Consider the following 18,451-nt stretch of genomic DNA (forward strand, 5'->3'; position numbering starts at 1 on the left):
TCCCATTTCCCTGGCAAACAAAACTCACCCGCCCCATCTTCTGGCTGGCAGATTGCAGGAGCCACTTGGCTCTATCAAACCAGCCCGACTTGGTACTGGTGCCAGCTTTCATCTGGGAACCATCCTGCGTATCGTGGATTTTCAGGAGCCAGCCGGCCACTCCCAACCACAAGCCCCCAAACACGAACCACGGCCCTTTTCCCTGGCAAACAAAATTCACTCACCCCGCTTCTGGCTCGCAGATTGCAGGACCCACTTTCCTCTATAAAACAAGCCCGGCTCGGCACTTGTGCCACCTTTTTCTCTGGGAACCATCCTGCGTATCCTGGATTTTCAAGAGCCAGACAGCCTCTCCCAGCCACAGGCCCCCAAACACAAACTATGGCCCTTTTTTCCTGGAAGTAAAACTGACCTGCACATCTTCTGGCTGGCAGATTGCAGGAGCCACTTGCCTCTATCAAACCAGCCCGACATGGCACTGCTGCCACCTTTCATCTGGGAACCATCCTGCGTATCGTGGATTTTCAGGAGCCAGCGGGCCACTCCCAGCCACAGGCCCCCGAACACAAACCACGGCCCTTTTCCCTGGCAAAAGAAACTCAGCTGCCCCGCTTCTGGCTGGCAGATTGCAGGAGCCACTTGGCTGTGTCAAACCAGCCCGACTCGGCTCTGGTGCCCTCTTTCATCTGGGAACCATATGCGTGGCGAGGATTTTCAGGAGCCAGACAGCCACTCCCAGCCACAGGCACCGAAATACAAACCACGGCCCTTTTCCCTGGCAAAAAAAACTCAGCTGCCCCGCTTCTGGCTGGCAGATTGCAGGAGCCACTTGGTACTATCAAACCAGCCCGACTCGGCACTGGTGCCATTTTTCCTCTGGGAACCATCCTGCGTATCATGGATATTCAAGAGCCAGCCGGCAACTCCCAGCCACAGACCCCGAAAAAGAAATTACGGGTCTTTTCCCTGGAAGTAAAACCGACCTGCCCATTTCTGGCTGGCAGAGTGCAGGAGACACTTGGTACTATCAAACCAGCCCGACATGGCACTGGTGCCACCTTTGATCTGGTAACCATCCTGCGCACCGTGGATTTTCAGGAGCCAGCCGGCCACTCCCAGCCACAGGCCCCCGAACACAAGCCACGTCCCATTTCCCTGGCAAACAAAACTCACCCGCCCCATCTTCTGGCTGGCAGATTGCAGGAGCCACTTGCTTCTATCAAACCAGCCCGACTTGGCACTGGTCCCAACATTCATCTGGGAACCATCCTGCGTATCCTGGATTTTCAGCAGCCAGCCGGCCACTCCCAGCCACAGGCCCCCGAATACAAGCCACGGCCCTATTCCCGGGCAAACAAAACTCACCCACCCCGCTTCTGGCTGGCAGAATGCAGGAGCCACTTGGTACTATCAAACCAGCCCGACTTGGCACTGGAGCCCCCTTGGGTCCGGGAATCCTCCTGCGTATCCTGGATTTTCAGGAGCCAGCTGGCCACTCCCAGCCACAGGCCTCCAAACACAATCCACAGCCCTTTTTCCTGGCAAACAAAACTCACCCGCCCCTCTTCCTGCTGGCTGATTGCAGGAGACACTTTCCTCTATCAAACCAGCCCGACTTGGCAGTGGTGCCATGTTTCATCTGGGAACCATCCTGCGTATCGTGGATTTTCAGGAGCCAGCGGGCCACTCCCAGCCACAGGCCCCCAAACACAAACTACGGCCCTTTTCCTGGAAGTAAAACTCAGCTGCCCATCGTGTGACTGTCAGATTGCAGGAGACACTTGGTACTATGAAACAAGCCCGACATGGCTCTGCTGTCACCTTTCATCTGGGAACCATCCTGTGTATCGTGGATTTTCAGGAGCCAGCCCCCCAGTCCCAGCCACAGGACCCCAAAGACAAACCATGGCCCTTTTCCCTGGAAAAAAACTCACCTGCCCCGCCTCTGCATGGTAGATTGCAGGAGCCACTTTGTACTATCATACCAGTCCGTCTTGGCACTGGTGCCACCTTTCATCTGGGAACCATCCGGCGCATCTTGGATTTTCAGGAGCCAGCCGGCCACTCCCAGCCACAGGCCCCCAAACACAAACTACGGCCCTTTTCCCTGGAAGTAACACTGACCTGCCCATCTTCTGGCTGGCAGATTGCAGGAGCCACTTGGCTCTATCAAACCAGCCCGACTTGGCACTGGTGCCTCCTTTCATCTGGGAACCATCCTGTGTATTGTGGAATTTCAGGAGCCAGCCGGCCACTCCCAGCCACAGGCCCCCAAACACAAACCACGACCTTTTTCCATGGCAAACACAACTCACCCGCCCCGCTGCTCGCTGGCAGATTGCAGGAGCCACTTGGCTCTATCAAACCAGCCTGACTCGGCACTGGTGCCACCTTCCATCTGGGAACCATCATGCGTATCGTGGATTTTCAGGAGCCAGCCCACCACTCCCAGCCACAGGCCCCCAGACACAAACCACCGCCCTTTTCCCTGGGAAAATAAAATTCACTCACCCCGCTTCTGGCTCGCAGATTGTAGGACCCACTTTCCTCTAAAAAACAAGACGGCTCGGCACTTGTTCCACCTTTGATCTGGGTACCATCCTGCGTATCGTGGATTTTCAGGAGCCAGCCGGCAACTTCCAGCTACAGGCCCCCAAACACAAACTATGGCCCTTTTGTCCTCGAAGTAAAACTGAGCTGCACATCTTCTGGCTGGCAGATTGCAGGACCTACTTGGCTCTATCAAACAAGCCCGACATGGCACTGCTGCCACTTTTCATCTGGGAACCATCCTGCGTATCGTGGATTTTCAGGAGCCAGACAGCCACTCCCAGCCACATGCCCCAGAAAAAAAACCACGGCCCTTTTCCCTGGCAAACAAAACTCACCTGCCCCGCTTCTGGCTGGTAGATTGCAGGAGCCACTTTGTACTATCATACCAGTCCGACTTGGCAGTGGTGCCTCCTTTCATCTGGGAACCATCCTGCGTATCGTGGAGTTTCAGGAGCCAGACAGCCACTCACAGCCACAGGCCCCCAAACACAAACCACGGCCTTTTTCCCTGGAAAAAAAAACTCAGCTGCCCCGCTTCTGGCTGGCAGATTGCAGGAGCCACTTGGTACTATCAAACCAGCCCGACTCTGCACTGGTGCCCTTTTTCCTCTGGGAACCATCCTGCGTATCGTGGATTTTCAGGAGCCAGCCGGCCACTCCCAGCCACAGGCCCCCAAACACATACCACGGCCCTTTTCCCTGGCAAACAAAACTCACTCAGCCCACTTCTGGCTGTCAGACTGCAGGAGCCACTTTCCTAGATCAAACCAGCCCGATTTGGCACTGGTGCCAGCTTTCATCTGGGAACCATCCTGCGTATCGTGGATTTTCAGGAGCCAGCCGGCCACTCCCAGCCACAGGCCCCCATACACAAACTAAGGCCCTTTTCCATGGAAGTAAAACTGACCTGCCCATCTTCTGGCTGGCAGATTGCAGGAGCCACTTCACTCTATCAAACCCGCCCGACTTGGCACTGGTGCCACCTTTGATCTGGTAACCATCCTGCGTATCGTGGATTTTCAGGAGCCAGCCGGCCACTCCCAGCCACAGGCCCCCAAACACAAACCACGGCCCATTTTCCTGGCAGACAAAACTCACCCGCCCCATCTTCTGGCTGGCAGATTGCAGGAGCCACTTGCCTCTATCAAACCAGCCCGACTTGGCACTGGAGCCCCCTTGGGTCCGGGAATCCTCCTGCGTATCCTGGATTTTCAGGAGCCCGCTGGCCACTCCCAGCCACAGGCCCCCAAACACAATCCCCAGCCCTTTTTCCTGGCAAACAAAACTCACCCGCCCCTCTTCCTGCTGGCTGATTGCAGGAGACACTTTCCTGTATCAAACCAGCCCGACTTGGCAGTGGTGCCACGTTTCATCTGGGAACCATCCAGCGTATCGTGGATTGTCAGGAGCCAGCCGGCCACTCCCAGCCACAGGCCCGCAAACACAAACAATGGCCCTTTTCCCTGGAAAAAAAACTCTGCTGCCCCGCTTCTGGATGGTAGATTGCAGGAGCCACTTTGTACTATCATACCAGTCCGACTTGGCACTGGTGCCACCTTTCATTTGGGAACCATCCGGCGCATCTTGGATTTTCAGGAGCCAGGTGGCCACTCCCAGCCACAGGCCCCCGAAAAAAAACCACGGCCCTTTCCCTGGCAAACAAAACTCACCCGCCCCGCTTCTGGCTGGCAGATTGCAGGAGACACTTGGCTCTATCAAACCAGCCCGACTTGGCACTGGAGCCCCCTTGGGTCCGGGAATCCTCTTGCGTATCCTGGATTTTCAGGAGCCCGCTGGCCACTCCCAGCCACAGGCCCCCGAACAGAAACCATGGCCCTTTGCCCAGGCAAAAAAAACTCAGCTGCCCCGCTTCTGGCTGGCAGATCGCATGAGCCACTTGGTACTATCAAACCAGCCTGACTTTGCACTGGTTCCCTAATTCCTCTGGGAACCATCCTGCGTAGCGTGGATTTTCAGGAGCCAGCTGGCCACTCCCAGCCACAGGCCCCCAAACAAAAACTACGGCCCTTTTTCCTGGAAGTAAAACTGACCCGCCCATCTTCTGGCGGGCAGATTGCAGGGGCCACTTGGCTCAATCAAACCAGCCCGACTTTGAACTGGTGCCTCCTTTCATCTGGGAACCATCCTTCGTATTGTGGAATTTCAGGAGCCAGCTGGCAACGCCCAGCCACAAGCCCCCAAACACAAACCACCGCCCTTTTCCCTGGCAAACAAAATTCACTCACCCCGCTTCTGGCTCGCAGATTGCCGGACCCACTTTCCTTTATAAAACAAGCCTGGCTCGGCGCTTGTGCCACATTTGATCTGGGAACCATCCTGCGTATCCTGGATTTTCAGGAGCCATCCAACCACTCCCAGCCACAGGCCCCCAAACACAAACTATGGTCCTTTTTTCCTGGAAGTAAAACTGACCTGCCCATCTTCTGGCTGGCAGATTGCAGGAGCCACTTGCCTCAATCAAACCAGCCCGACATGGCACTGGTGCCAGCTTTCATCTGGGAACCATCCTGCGTATCGTGGATTTTCAGGAGCCAGCCGGCCACTCCCAGCCACAGGCCCCCGAAAAAAAACCCCGCCCTTTCCCTGGCAAAAAAAACTCAGCCTCCCCGCTTGTGGCTGGCAGATTGCAGGAGCCACTTGCCTCTATCAAACCAGCACGATTCGTCAGTGGTGCCCCCTTGGGTCTGCCAACCATCCTGCGTATTGTGGATTTTCAGGAGCCAGCCGGCCACTCCCAGCCACAGGCCCCAAACACAAACCACGGCCCTTTTCCCTGGCAAACAAAACTCACCCGCCCCGCTTCCGGATGCTAGATTGCAGGAGCCAATTTGTGCCATCAATCCAGCCTGACTCGGCATTGGTGCCCCCTTGGGTCTGGGAACCATCCTGCGCGGCGTGGATTTTCAGGAGCCAGCCGGCCACTCCCAGCCACTGGCCCCCAAACATATACCACCGCCCTTTTTTCTGGAAGAAAAACTGACCTGTCCATCTTCTGGCTGGCAGATTGCAGGAGCCACTTGGTACTATGAAACCAGTCTGACTTGGCATTGGTGCCACCATTCATCTGGGAACCATCCTGCGTATCGTGGATTTTCAGGAGCCAGCCGGACACTCCCAGCCACAGGCCCCCAAACACAAACTACCGCACTTTTCCCTGACAAACAAAACTCACCCAGCCCACTTCTGGCTGTCAGATTGCAGGACCCACTTTCCTACATCAAACCAGCCCGACTCGGCACTGGTGCCCCCTTTCATCTGGGAACCATCCTGCGTATTGTGGATTTTCAGGAGCCAGCCGGCCACTGCCATCCTGAGCCCCCAAACACAAACCACGGCCATTTTCCCTGGCAAACAAAACTCACCCGCCCCGCTTCTGGCTGGCAGATTGCAGGAGCCACTTGGTACTATCAAACCAGCCCGACTCGGCACTGGTGCCCTTATTCCTCTGGGAACCATCCTGCGTATCGTGGATTTTCAGGATCCAGCCGGCCACTCCCAGTCACAGGCCCCCGAACACAAACCACGGCCATTTTCCCTGGCAAACAAAACTCACCCGCCCCATCTTCTGGCTGGCAGATTGCAGGAGCCACTTCCCTCTATCACACCAGAACGACTCGGCAGTTGTTCCACCATTCATCTGGGAACCATCCTGCGTATCGTGGATTTTCAGGATCCAGCTGGCCACTCCCAGCCACAGGCCCCCAAACACAAACCACCGCCCTTTTCCCTGGCAAACAAAATTCACTCACCCCTCTTCTGGCTCGCAGATTGCAGGACCCACTTTCCTCTATATAACAAGCCCGGCTCGGCACTTGTGCCACCTTTTTCCTCTGGGAACCATCCTGCGTATCGTGGATTTTCAGGAGCCAGCCAGCCACTCCCAGCCACAGGCCCCCAAACACAAACCACCGCCCTTTTCCCTGGCAAACAAAACTCACCCGCCCTGCTTCTGGCAGGCAGATTGCATGAGCCACTTGGTACTATCAAACCAGCCCGACTTGGCACTGGTGCCAGCTTTCATCTGGGAACCATCCTGCGTATCGTGGATTTTCAGGATCCAGCTGGCCACTCCCAGCCACAGGCCCCCAAACAAAAACTACGGCCCTTTTCCCTGGAAGTAAAACCGACCTGCCCATCTTCTGGCTGGCAGAATGCAGGAGCCACTTGGTACTATCAAACCAGCCCGACTTGGCACTGGTGCCAGCTTTCATCTGGGAACCATCCTGCGCAGCGTGGAGTTTCAGGAGCCAGCCTGCCACACCCAGCCACAGGCCCCCAAACACAAACAACGGCCCTTTTCCCTGGAAAAGAAACTCAGCTGCCATGGTTCTCTCTGGTAGATTGCAGGAGCCCCTTTGTAGTTTCATACCTGTCCGACTGGGCAGTGGTGCCACCTTTCATCTCGGAAACATCCTGCGTGGCGTGGATTTTCAGAAGCCAGCCGGCCAATCCTAGCCACAGGCCCCCAAACACAAACTACGGCCCTTTTCCCTGGCAGTAAAACTGACCTGCCCATCTTCTGGCTGGCAGAATGCAGGACCCACTTGGCTCGATCAAACCAGCCCGACTTGGCACTGGTTCCAGCTTTCATCTGGGAACCATCCTGCGCAGCGTGGAGTTTCAGGAGCCAGCCGGCCACTCCCAGCCACAGGCCCCCAAACACAAACAACGGCCCTTTTCCCTGGAAAAGAAACTCAGCTGCCATGGTTCTCTCTGGTAGATTGCAGGAGCCCCTTTGTAGTTTCATACCAGTCCTACTGGGCAGTGGTGCCACCTTTCATCTCGGAAACATCCTGCGTGGCGTGGATTTTCAGAAGCCAGCCGGCCACTCCCAGCCACAGGCCCCCAAACACATACCACAACCCTTTACCCTGGGAAAAAAACTCAGCTGTCCCACTTCTGGAAGGGAGATTGCAGGAGCCACTTTGTACTATCACACCAGTCCAACTTGGCACTGGTGCCACCTTTCATCTGGGAACCATCCTGCGCGGCGTGGATTTTAAGGAGCCAGCCCGCCACTCCCAGCCACAGGCCCCCAAACACAAACTACGGCCCTTTTCACTGGAAGTAGAACTGACCTGCCCATCTTCTGGCTGGCAGATTGCAGGAGCCACTTGCCTCTATCAAATGAGCTCTACTTCGCGCTGGTGCCACCTTTCATCTGGGAACCATCATGCATATCGTGGATGTTCAGTAGCGAGCTTGCCACTCCCAGCCACAGGCCCCCTAACACAAAGCACCGCCCTATTACCTGGAAGCAAAATTGACGGGCCCATCTTCTGGCTGGCAGATTGCAGGAGCCACTTGTACTATGAAACCAGCCCAACTTGGCACTGGTGCCACCTTTCATCTGGGAACCATCCTGCGTATCGTGCATTTTCAGGCGCCAGCCGGCCACTCCCAGCCACAGGCCCCCAAACACAAACAACGGCCATTTTCCCTGGAAAAAAACTGACCTGCCCATTGACTGGCTGGCAGGTTGCAGGAGCACTTGGTACTATAAAACCAGCCCGACTTGGCACTGGTGCCACCTTTCATCTGGGAATCATCCTGCGTATCGTGGATTTTCAGCAGCCAGCCGGCCACTCCCAGCCACAGGCCCCCGAATACAAGCCACGGCCCTATTCCCGGGCAAACAAAACTCACCCACCCCGCTTCTGGCTGGCAGAATGCAGGAGCCACTTGGTACTATCAAACCAGCCCGACTTGGCACTGGAGCCCCCTTGGGCCCGGGAATCCTCCTGCGTATCCTGGATTTTCAGGATCCAGCTGGCCACTCCCAGCCACAGGCCTCCAAACACAATCCACAGCCCTTTTTCCTGGCAAACAAAACTCACCCGCCCCTCTTCCTGCTGGCTGATTGCAGGAGACACTTTCCTCTATCAAACCAGCCCGACTTGGCAGTGGTGCCATGTTTCATCTGGGAACCATCCTGCGTATCGTGGATTTTCAGGAGCCAGCCGGCCACTCCCAGCCACAGGCCCCCAAACACAAACTACGGCCCTTTTCCTGGAAGTAAAACTCAGCTGCCCATCGTGTGACTGTCAGATTGCAGGAGACACTTGGTACTATGAAACAAGCCCGACATGGCTCTGCTGTCACCTTTCATCTGGGAACCATCCTGTGTATCGTGGATTTTCAGGAGCCAGCCCCCCAGTCCCAGCCACAGGACCCCAAAGACAAACCATGGCCCTTTTCCCTGGAAAAAAACTCACCTGCCCCGCCTCTGCATGGTAGATTGCAGGAGCCACTTTGTACTATCATACCAGTCCGTCTTGGCACTGGTGCCACCTTTCATCTGGGAACCATCCGGCGCATCTTGGATTTTCAGGAGCCAGCCGGCCACTCCCAGCCACAGGCCCCCAAACACAAACTACGGCCCTTTTCCCTGGAAGTAACACTGACCTGCCCATCTTCTGGCTGGCAGATTGCAGGAGCCACTTGGCTCTATCAAACCAGCCCGACTTGGCACTGGTGCCTCCTTTCATCTGGGAACCATCCTGTGTATTGTGGAATTTCAGGAGCCAGCCGGCCACTCCCAGCCACAGGCCCCCAAACACAAACCACGACCCTTTTCCATGGCAAACACAACTCACCCGCCCCGCTGCTCGCTGGCAGATTGCAGGAGCCACTTGGCTCTATCAAACCAGCCTGACTCGGCACTGGTGCCACCTTCCATCTGGGAACCATCATGCGTATCGTGGATTTTCAGGAGCCAGCCCACCACTCCCAGCCACAGGCCCCCAGACACAAACCACCGCCCTTTTCCCTGGCAAAAAAAATTCACTCACCCCGCTTCTGGCTCGCAGATTGTAGGACCCACTTTCCTCTAAAAAACAAGACGGCTCGGCACTTGTTCCACCTTTGATCTGGGTACCATCCTGCGTATCGTGGATTTTCAGGAGCCAGCCGGCAACTTCCAGCTACAGGCCCCCAAACACAAACTATGGCCCTTTTGTCCTCGAAGTAAAACTGAGCTGCACATCTTCTGGCTGGCAGATTGCAGGACCTACTTGGCTCTATCAAACCAGCCCGACATGGCACTGCTGCCACTTTTCATCTGGGAACCATCCTGCGTATCGTGGATTTTCAGGAGCCAGACAGCCACTCCCAGCCACATGCCCCAGAAAAAAAACCACGGCCCTTTTCCCTGGCAAACAAAACTCACCTGCCCCGCTTCTGGCTGGTAGATTGCAGGAGCCACTTTGTACTATCATACCAGTCCGACTTGGCAGTGGTGCCTCCTTTCATCTGGGAACCATCCTGCGTATCGTGGAGTTTCAGGAGCCAGACAGCCACTCACAGCCACAGGCCCCCAAACACAAACCACGGCCTTTTTCCCTGGAAAAAAAAACTCAGCTGCCCCGCTTCTGGCTGGCAGATTGCAGGAGCCACTTGGTACTATCAAACCAGCCCGACTCTGCACTGGTGCCCTTTTTCCTCTGGGAACCATCCTGCGTATCGTGGATTTTCAGGAGCCAGCCGGCCACTCCCAGCCACAGGCCCCCAAACACATACCACGGCCCTTTTCCCTGGCAAACAAAACTCACTCAGCCCACTTCTGGCTGTCAGACTGCAGGAGCCACTTTCCTAGATCAAACCAGCCCGATTTGGCACTGGTGCCAGCTTTCATCTGGGAACCATCCTGCGTATCGTGGATTTTCAGGAGCCAGCCGGCCACTCCCAGCCACAGGCCCCCATACACAAACTAAGGCCCTTTTCCATGGAAGTAAAACTGACCTGCCCATCTTCTGGCTGGCAGATTGCAGGAGCCACTTCACTCTATCAAACCCGCCCGACTTGGCACTGGTGCCACCTTTGATCTGGTAACCATCCTGCGTATCGTGGATTTTCAGGAGCCAGCCGGCCACTCCCAGCCACAGGCCCCCAAACACAAACCACGGCCCATTTTCCTGGCAGACAAAACTCACCCGCCCCATCTTCTGGCTGGCAGATTGCAGGAGCCACTTGCCTCTATCAAACCAGCCCGACTTGGCACTGGAGCCCCCTTGGGTCCGGGAATCCTCCTGCGTATCCTGGATTTTCAGGAGCCCGCTGGCCACTCCCAGCCACAGGCCCCCAAACACAATCCCCAGCCCTTTTTCCTGGCAAACAAAACTCACCCGCCCCTCTTCCTGCTGGCTGATTGCAGGAGACACTTTCCTGTATCAAACCAGCCCGACTTGGCAGTGGTGCCACGTTTCATCTGGGAACCATCCAGCGTATCGTGGATTTTCAGGAGCCAGCCGGCCACTCCCAGCCACAGGCCCGCAAACACAAACAATGGCCCTTTTCCCTGGAAAAAAAACTCTGCTGCCCCGCTTCTGGATGGTAGATTGCAGGAGCCACTTTGTACTATCATACCAGTCCGACTTGGCACTGGTGCCACCTTTCATTTGGGAACCATCCGGCGCATCTTGGATTTTCAGGAGCCAGGTGGCCACTCCCAGCCACAGGCCCCCGAAAAAAAACCACGGCCCTTTCCCTGGCAAACAAAACTCACCCGCCCCGCTTCTGGCTGGCAGATTGCAGGAGACACTTGGCTCTATCAAACCAGCCCGACTTGGCACTGGAGCCCCCTTGGGTCCGGGAATCCTCTTGCGTATCCTGGATTTTCAGGAGCCCGCTGGCCACTCCCAGCCACAGGCCCCCGAACAGAAACCATGGCCCTTTGCCCAGGCAAAAAAAACTCAGCTGCCCCGCTTCTGGCTGGCAGATCGCATGAGCCACTTGGTACTATCAAACCAGCCTGACTTTGCACTGGTTCCCTAATTCCTCTGGGAACCATCCTGCGTAGCGTGGATTTTCAGGAGCCAGCTGGCCACTCCCAGCCACAGGCCCCCAAACAAAAACTACGGCCCTTTTTCCTGGAAGTAAAACTGACCCGCCCATCTTCTGGCGGGCAGATTGCAGGGGCCACTTGGCTCAATCAAACCAGCCCGACTTTGAACTGGTGCCTCCTTTCATCTGGGAACCATCCTTCGTATTGTGGAATTTCAGGAGCCAGCTGGCAACGCCCAGCCACAAGCCCCCAAACACAAACCACCGCCCTTTTCCCTGGCAAACAAAATTCACTCACCCCGCTTCTGGCTCGCAGATTGCCGGACCCACTTTCCTTTATAAAACAAGCCTGGCTCGGCGCTTGTGCCACATTTGATCTGGGAACCATCCTGCGTATCCTGGATTTTCAGGAGCCATCCAACCACTCCCAGCCACAGGCCCCCAAACACAAACTATGGTCCTTTTTTCCTGGAAGTAAAACTGACCTGCCCATCTTCTGGCTGGCAGATTGCAGGAGCCACTTGCCTCAATCAAACCAGCCCGACATGGCACTGGTGCCAGCTTTCATCTGGGAACCATCCTGCGTATCGTGGATTTTCAGGAGCCAGCCGGCCACTCCCAGCCACAGGCCCCCGAAAAAAAACCCCGCCCTTTCCCTGGCAAAAAAAACTCAGCCTCCCCGCTTGTGGCTGGCAGATTGCAGGAGCCACTTGCCTCTATCAAACCAGCACGATTCGTCAGTGGTGCCCCCTTGGGTCTGCCAACCATCCTGCGTATTGTGGATTTTCAGGAGCCAGCCGGCCACTCCCAGCCACAGGCCCCAAACACAAACCACGGCCCTTTTCCCTGGCAAACAAAACTCACCCGCCCCGCTTCCGGATGCTAGATTGCAGGAGCCAATTTGTGCCATCAATCCAGCCTGACTCGGCATTGGTGCCCCCTTGGGTCTGGGAACCATCCTGCGCGGCGTGGATTTTCAGGAGCCAGCCGGCCACTCCCAGCCACTGGCCCCCAAACATATACCACCGCCCTTTTTTCTGGAAGAAAAACTGACCTGTCCATCTTCTGGCTGGCAGATTGCAGGAGCCACTTGGTACTATGAAACCAGTCTGACTTGGCATTGGTGCCACCATTCATCTGGGAACCATCCTGCGTATCGTGGATTTTCAGGAGCCAGCCGGACACTCCCAGCCACAGGCCCCCAAACACAAACTACCGCACTTTTCCCTGACAAACAAAACTCACCCAGCCCACTTCTGGCTGTCAGATTGCAGGACCCACTTTCCTACATCAAACCAGCCCGACTCGGCACTGGTGCCCCCTTTCATCTGGGAACCATCCTGCGTATTGTGGATTTTCAGGAGCCAGCCGGCCACTGCCATCCTGAGCCCCCAAACACAAACCACGGCCATTTTCCCTGGCAAACAAAACTCACCCGCCCCGCTTCTGGCTGGCAGATTGCAGGAGCCACTTGGTACTATCAAACCAGCCCGACTCGGCACTGGTGCCCTTATTCCTCTGGGAACCATCCTGCGTATCGTGGATTTTCAGGATCCAGCCGGCCACTCCCAGTCACAGGCCCCCGAACACAAACCACGGCCATTTTCCCTGGCAAACAAAACTCACCCGCCCCATCTTCTGGCTGGCAGATTGCAGGAGCCACTTCCCTCTATCACACCAGAACGACTCGGCAGTTGTTCCACCATTCATCTGGGAACCATCCTGCGTATCGTGGATTTTCAGGATCCAGCTGGCCACTCCCAGCCACAGGCCCCCAAACACAAACCACCGCCCTTTTCCCTGGCAAACAAAATTCACTCACCCCTCTTCTGGCTCGCAGATTGCAGGACCCACTTTCCTCTATATAACAAGCCCGGCTCGGCACTTGTGCCACCTTTTTCCTCTGGGAACCATCCTGCGTATCGTGGATTTTCAGGAGCCAGCCAGCCACTCCCAGCCACAGGCCCCCAAACACAAACCACCGCCCTTTTCCCTGGCAAACAAAACTCACCCGCCCTGCTTCTGGCAGGCAGATTGCATGAGCCACTTGGTACTATCAAACCAGCCCGACTTGGCACTGGTGCCAGCTTTCATCTGGGAACCATCCTGCGTATCGTGGATTTTCAGGATCCAGCTGGCCACTCCCAGCCACAGGCCCCCAAACAAAAACTACGGCCCTTTTCCCTGGAAGTAAAACCGACCTGCCCATCTTCTGGCTGGCAGAATGCAGGAGCCACTTGGTACTATCAAACCAGCCCGACTTGGCACTGGTGCCAGCTTTCATCTGGGAACCATCCTGCGCAGCGTGGAGTTTCAGGAGCCAGCCTGCCACACCCAGCCACAGGCCCCCAAACACAAACAACGGCCCTTTTCCCTGGAAAAGAAACTCAGCTGCCATGGTTCTCTCTGGTAGATTGCAGGAGCCCCTTTGTAGTTTCATACCTGTCCGACTGGGCAGTGGTGCCACCTTTCATCTCGGAAACATCCTGCGTGGCGTGGATTTTCAGAAGCCAGCCGGCCAATCCTAGCCACAGGCCCCCAAACACAAACTACGGCCCTTTTCCCTGGCAGTAAAACTGACCTGCCCATCTTCTGGCTGGCAGAATGCAGGACCCACTTGGCTCGATCAAACCAGCCCGACTTGGCACTGGTTCCAGCTTTCATCTGGGAACCATCCTGCGCAGCGTGGAGTTTCAGGAGCCAGCCGGCCACTCCCAGCCACAGGCCCCCAAACACAAACAACGGCCCTTTTCCCTGGAAAAGAAACTCAGCTGCCATGGTTCTCTCTGGTAGATTGCAGGAGCCCCTTTGTAGTTTCATACCAGTCCTACTGGGCAGTGGTGCCACCTTTCATCTCGGAAACATCCTGCGTGGCGTGGATTTTCAGAAGCCAGCCGGCCACTCCCAGCCACAGGCCCCCAAACACATACCACAACCCTTTACCCTGGGAAAAAAACTCAGCTGTCCCACTTCTGGAAGGGAGATTGCAGGAGCCACTTTGTACTATCACACCAGTCCAACTTGGCACTGGTGCCACCTTTCATCTGGGAACCATCCTGCGCGGCGTGGATTTTAAGGAGCCAGCCCGCCACTCCCAGCCACAGGCCCCCAAACACAAACTACGGCCCTTTTCACTGGAAGTAGAACTGACCTGCCCATCTTCTGGCTGGCAGATTGCAGGAGCCACTTGCCTCTATCAAATGAGCTCTACTTCGCGCTGGTGCCACCTTTCATCTGGGAACCATCATGCATATCGTGGATGTTCAGTAGCGAGCTTGCCACTCCCAGCCACAGGCCCCCTAACACAAAGCACCGCCCTATTACCTGGAAGCAAAATTGACGGGCCCATCTTCTGGCTGGCAGATTGCAGGAGCCACTTGTACTATGAAACCAGCCCAACTTGGCACTGGTGCCACCTTTCATCTGGGAACCATCCTGCGTATCGTGCATTTTCAGGCGCCAGCCGGCCACTCCCAGCCACAGGCCCCCAAACACAAACAACGGCCATTTTCCCTGGAAAAAAACTGACCTGCCCATTGACTGGCTGGCAGGTTGCAGGAGCACTTGGTACTATAAAACCAGCCCGACTTGGCACTGGTGCCACCTTTCATCTGGGAATCATCCTGCGTATCGTGGATTTTCAGCAGCCAGCCGGCCACTCCCAGCCACAGGCCCCCGAATACAAGCCACGGCCCTATTCCCGGGCAAACAAAACTCACCCACCCCGCTTCTGGCTGGCAGAATGCAGGAGCCACTTGGTACTATCAAACCAGCCCGACTTGGCACTGGAGCCCCCTTGGGCCCGGGAATCCTCCTGCGTATCCTGGATTTTCAGGATCCAGCTGGCCACTCCCAGCCACAGGCCTCCAAACACAATCCACAGCCCTTTTTCCTGGCAAACAAAACTCACCCGCCCCTCTTCCTGCTGGCTGATTGCAGGAGACACTTTCCTCTATCAAACCAGCCCGACTTGGCAGTGGTGCCATGTTTCATCTGGGAACCATCCTGCGTATCGTGGATTTTCAGGAGCCAGCCGGCCACTCCCAGCCACAGGCCCCCAAACACAAACTACGGCCCTTTTCCTGGAAGTAAAACTCAGCTGCCCATCGTGTGACTGTCAGATTGCAGGAGACACTTGGTACTATGAAACAAGCCCGACATGGCTCTGCTGTCACCTTTCATCTGGGAACCATCCTGTGTATCGTGGATTTTCAGGAGCCAGCCCCCCAGTCCCAGCCACAGGACCCCAAAGACAAACCATGGCCCTTTTCCCTGGAAAAAAACTCACCTGCCCCGCCTCTGCATGGTAGATTGCAGGAGCCACTTTGTACTATCATACCAGTCCGTCTTGGCACTGGTGCCACCTTTCATCTGGGAACCATCCGGCGCATCTTGGATTTTCAGGAGCCAGCCGGCCACTCCCAGCCACAGGCCCCCAAACACAAACTACGGCCCTTTTCCCTGGAAGTAACACTGACCTGCCCATCTTCTGGCTGGCAGATTGCAGGAGCCACTTGGCTCTATCAAACCAGCCCGACTTGGCACTGGTGCCTCCTTTCATCTGGGAACCATCCTGTGTATTGTGGAATTTCAGGAGCCAGCCGGCCACTCCCAGCCACAGGCCCCCAAACACAAACCACGACCCTTTTCCATGGCAAACACAACTCACCCGCCCCGCTGCTCGCTGGCAGATTGCAGGAGCCACTTGGCTCTATCAAACCAGCCTGACTCGGCACTGGTGCCACCTTCCATCTGGGAACCATCATGCGTATCGTGGATTTTCAGGAGCCAGCCCACCACTCCCAGCCACAGGCCCCCAGACACAAACCACCGCCCTTTTCCCTGGCAAAAAAAATTCACTCACCCCGCTTCTGGCTCGCAGATTGTAGGACCCACTTTCCTCTAAAAAACAAGACGGCTCGGCACTTGTTCCACCTTTGATCTGGGTACCATCCTGCGTATCGTGGATTTTCAGGAGCCAGCCGGCAACTTCCAGCTACAGGCCCCCAAACACAAACTATGGCCCTTTTGTCCTCGAAGTAAAACTGAGCTGCACATCTTCTGGCTGGCAGATTGCAGGACCTACTTGGCTCTATCAAACCAGCCCGACATGGCACTGCTGCCACTTTTCATCTGGGAACCATCCTGCGTATCGTGGATTTTCAGGAGCCAGACAGCCACTCCCAGCCACATGCCCCAGAAAAAAAACCACGGCCCTTTTCCCTGGCAAACAAAACTCACCTGCCCCGCTTCTGGCTGGTAGATTGCAGGAGCCACTTTGTACTATCATACCAGTCCGACTTGGCAGTGGTGCCTCCTTTCATCTGGGAACCATCCTGCGTATCGTGGAGTTTCAGGAGCCAGACAGCCACTCACAGCCACAGGCCCCCAAACACAAACCACGGCCTTTTTCCCTGGAAAAAAAAACTCAGCTGCCCCGCTTCTGGCTGGCAGATTGCAGGAGCCACTTGGTACTATCAAACCAGCCCGACTCTGCACTGGTGCCCTTTTTCCTCTGGGAACCATCCTGCGTATCGTGGATTTTCAGGAGCCAGCCGGCCACTCCCAGCCACAGGCCCCCAAACACATACCACGGCCCTTTTCCCTGGCAAACAAAACTCACTCAGCCCACTTCTGGCTGTCAGACTGCAGGAGCCACTTTCCTAGATCAAACCAGCCCGATTTGGCACTGGTGCCAGCTTTCATCTGGGAACCATCCTGCGTATCGTGGATTTTCAGGAGCCAGCCGGCCACTCCCAGCCACAGGCCCCCATACACAAACTAAGGCCCTTTTCCATGGAAGTAAAACTGACCTGCCCATCTTCTGGCTGGCAGATTGCAGGAGCCACTTCACTCTATCAAACCCGCCCGACTTGGCACTGGTGCCACCTTTGATCTGGTAACCATCCTGCGTATCGTGGATTTTCAGGAGCCAGCCGGCCACTCCCAGCCACAGGCCCCCAAACACAAACCACGGCCCATTTTCCTGGCAGACAAAACTCACCCGCCCCATCTTCTGGCTGGCAGATTGCAGGAGCCACTTGCCTCTATCAAACCAGCCCGACTTGGCACTGGAGCCCCCTTGGGTCCGGGAATCCTCCTGCGTATCCTGGATTTTCAGGAGCCCGCTGGCCACTCCCAGCCACAGGCCCCCAAACACAATCCCCAGCCCTTTTTCCTGGCAAACAAAACTCACCCGCCCCTCTTCCTGCTGGCTGATTGCAGGAGACACTTTCCTGTATCAAACCAGCCCGACTTGGCAGTGGTGCCACGTTTCATCTGGGAACCATCCAGCGTATCGTGGATTTTCAGGAGCCAGCCGGCCACTCCCAGCCACAGGCCCGCAAACACAAACAATGGCCCTTTTCCCTGGAAAAAAAACTCTGCTGCCCCGCTTCTGGATGGTAGATTGCAGGAGCCACTTTGTACTATCATACCAGTCCGACTTGGCACTGGTGCCACCTTTCATTTGGGAACCATCCGGCGCATCTTGGATTTTCAGGAGCCAGGTGGCCACTCCCAGCCACAGGCCCCCGAAAAAAAACCACGGCCCTTTCCCTGGCAAACAAAACTCACCCGCCCCGCTTCTGGCTGGCAGATTGCAGGAGACACTTGGCTCTATCAAACCAGCCCGACTTGGCACTGGAGCCCCCTTGGGTCCGGGAATCCTCTTGCGTATCCTGGATTTTCAGGAGCCCGCTGGCCACTCCCAGCCACAGGCCCCCGAACAGAAACCATGGCCCTTTGCCCAGGCAAAAAAAACTCAGCTGCCCCGCTTCTGGCTGGCAGATCGCATGAGCCACTTGGTACTATCAAACCAGCCTGACTTTGCACTGGTTCCCTAATTCCTCTGGGAACCATCCTGCGTAGCGTGGATTTTCAGGAGCCAGCTGGCCACTCCCAGCCACAGGCCCCCAAACAAAAACTACGGCCCTTTTTCCTGGAAGTAAAACTGACCCGCCCATCTTCTGGCGGGCAGATTGCAGGGGCCACTTGGCTCAATCAAACCAGCCCGACTTTGAACTGGTGCCTCCTTTCATCTGGGAACCATCCTTCGTATTGTGGAATTTCAGGAGCCAGCTGGCAACGCCCAGCC

The sequence above is a fragment of the Zonotrichia albicollis genome, chromosome 2 (assembly GCF_047830755.1).
Source record: "Zonotrichia albicollis isolate bZonAlb1 chromosome 2, bZonAlb1.hap1, whole genome shotgun sequence".
NCBI lineage: Eukaryota > Metazoa > Chordata > Aves > Passeriformes > Passerellidae > Zonotrichia > Zonotrichia albicollis.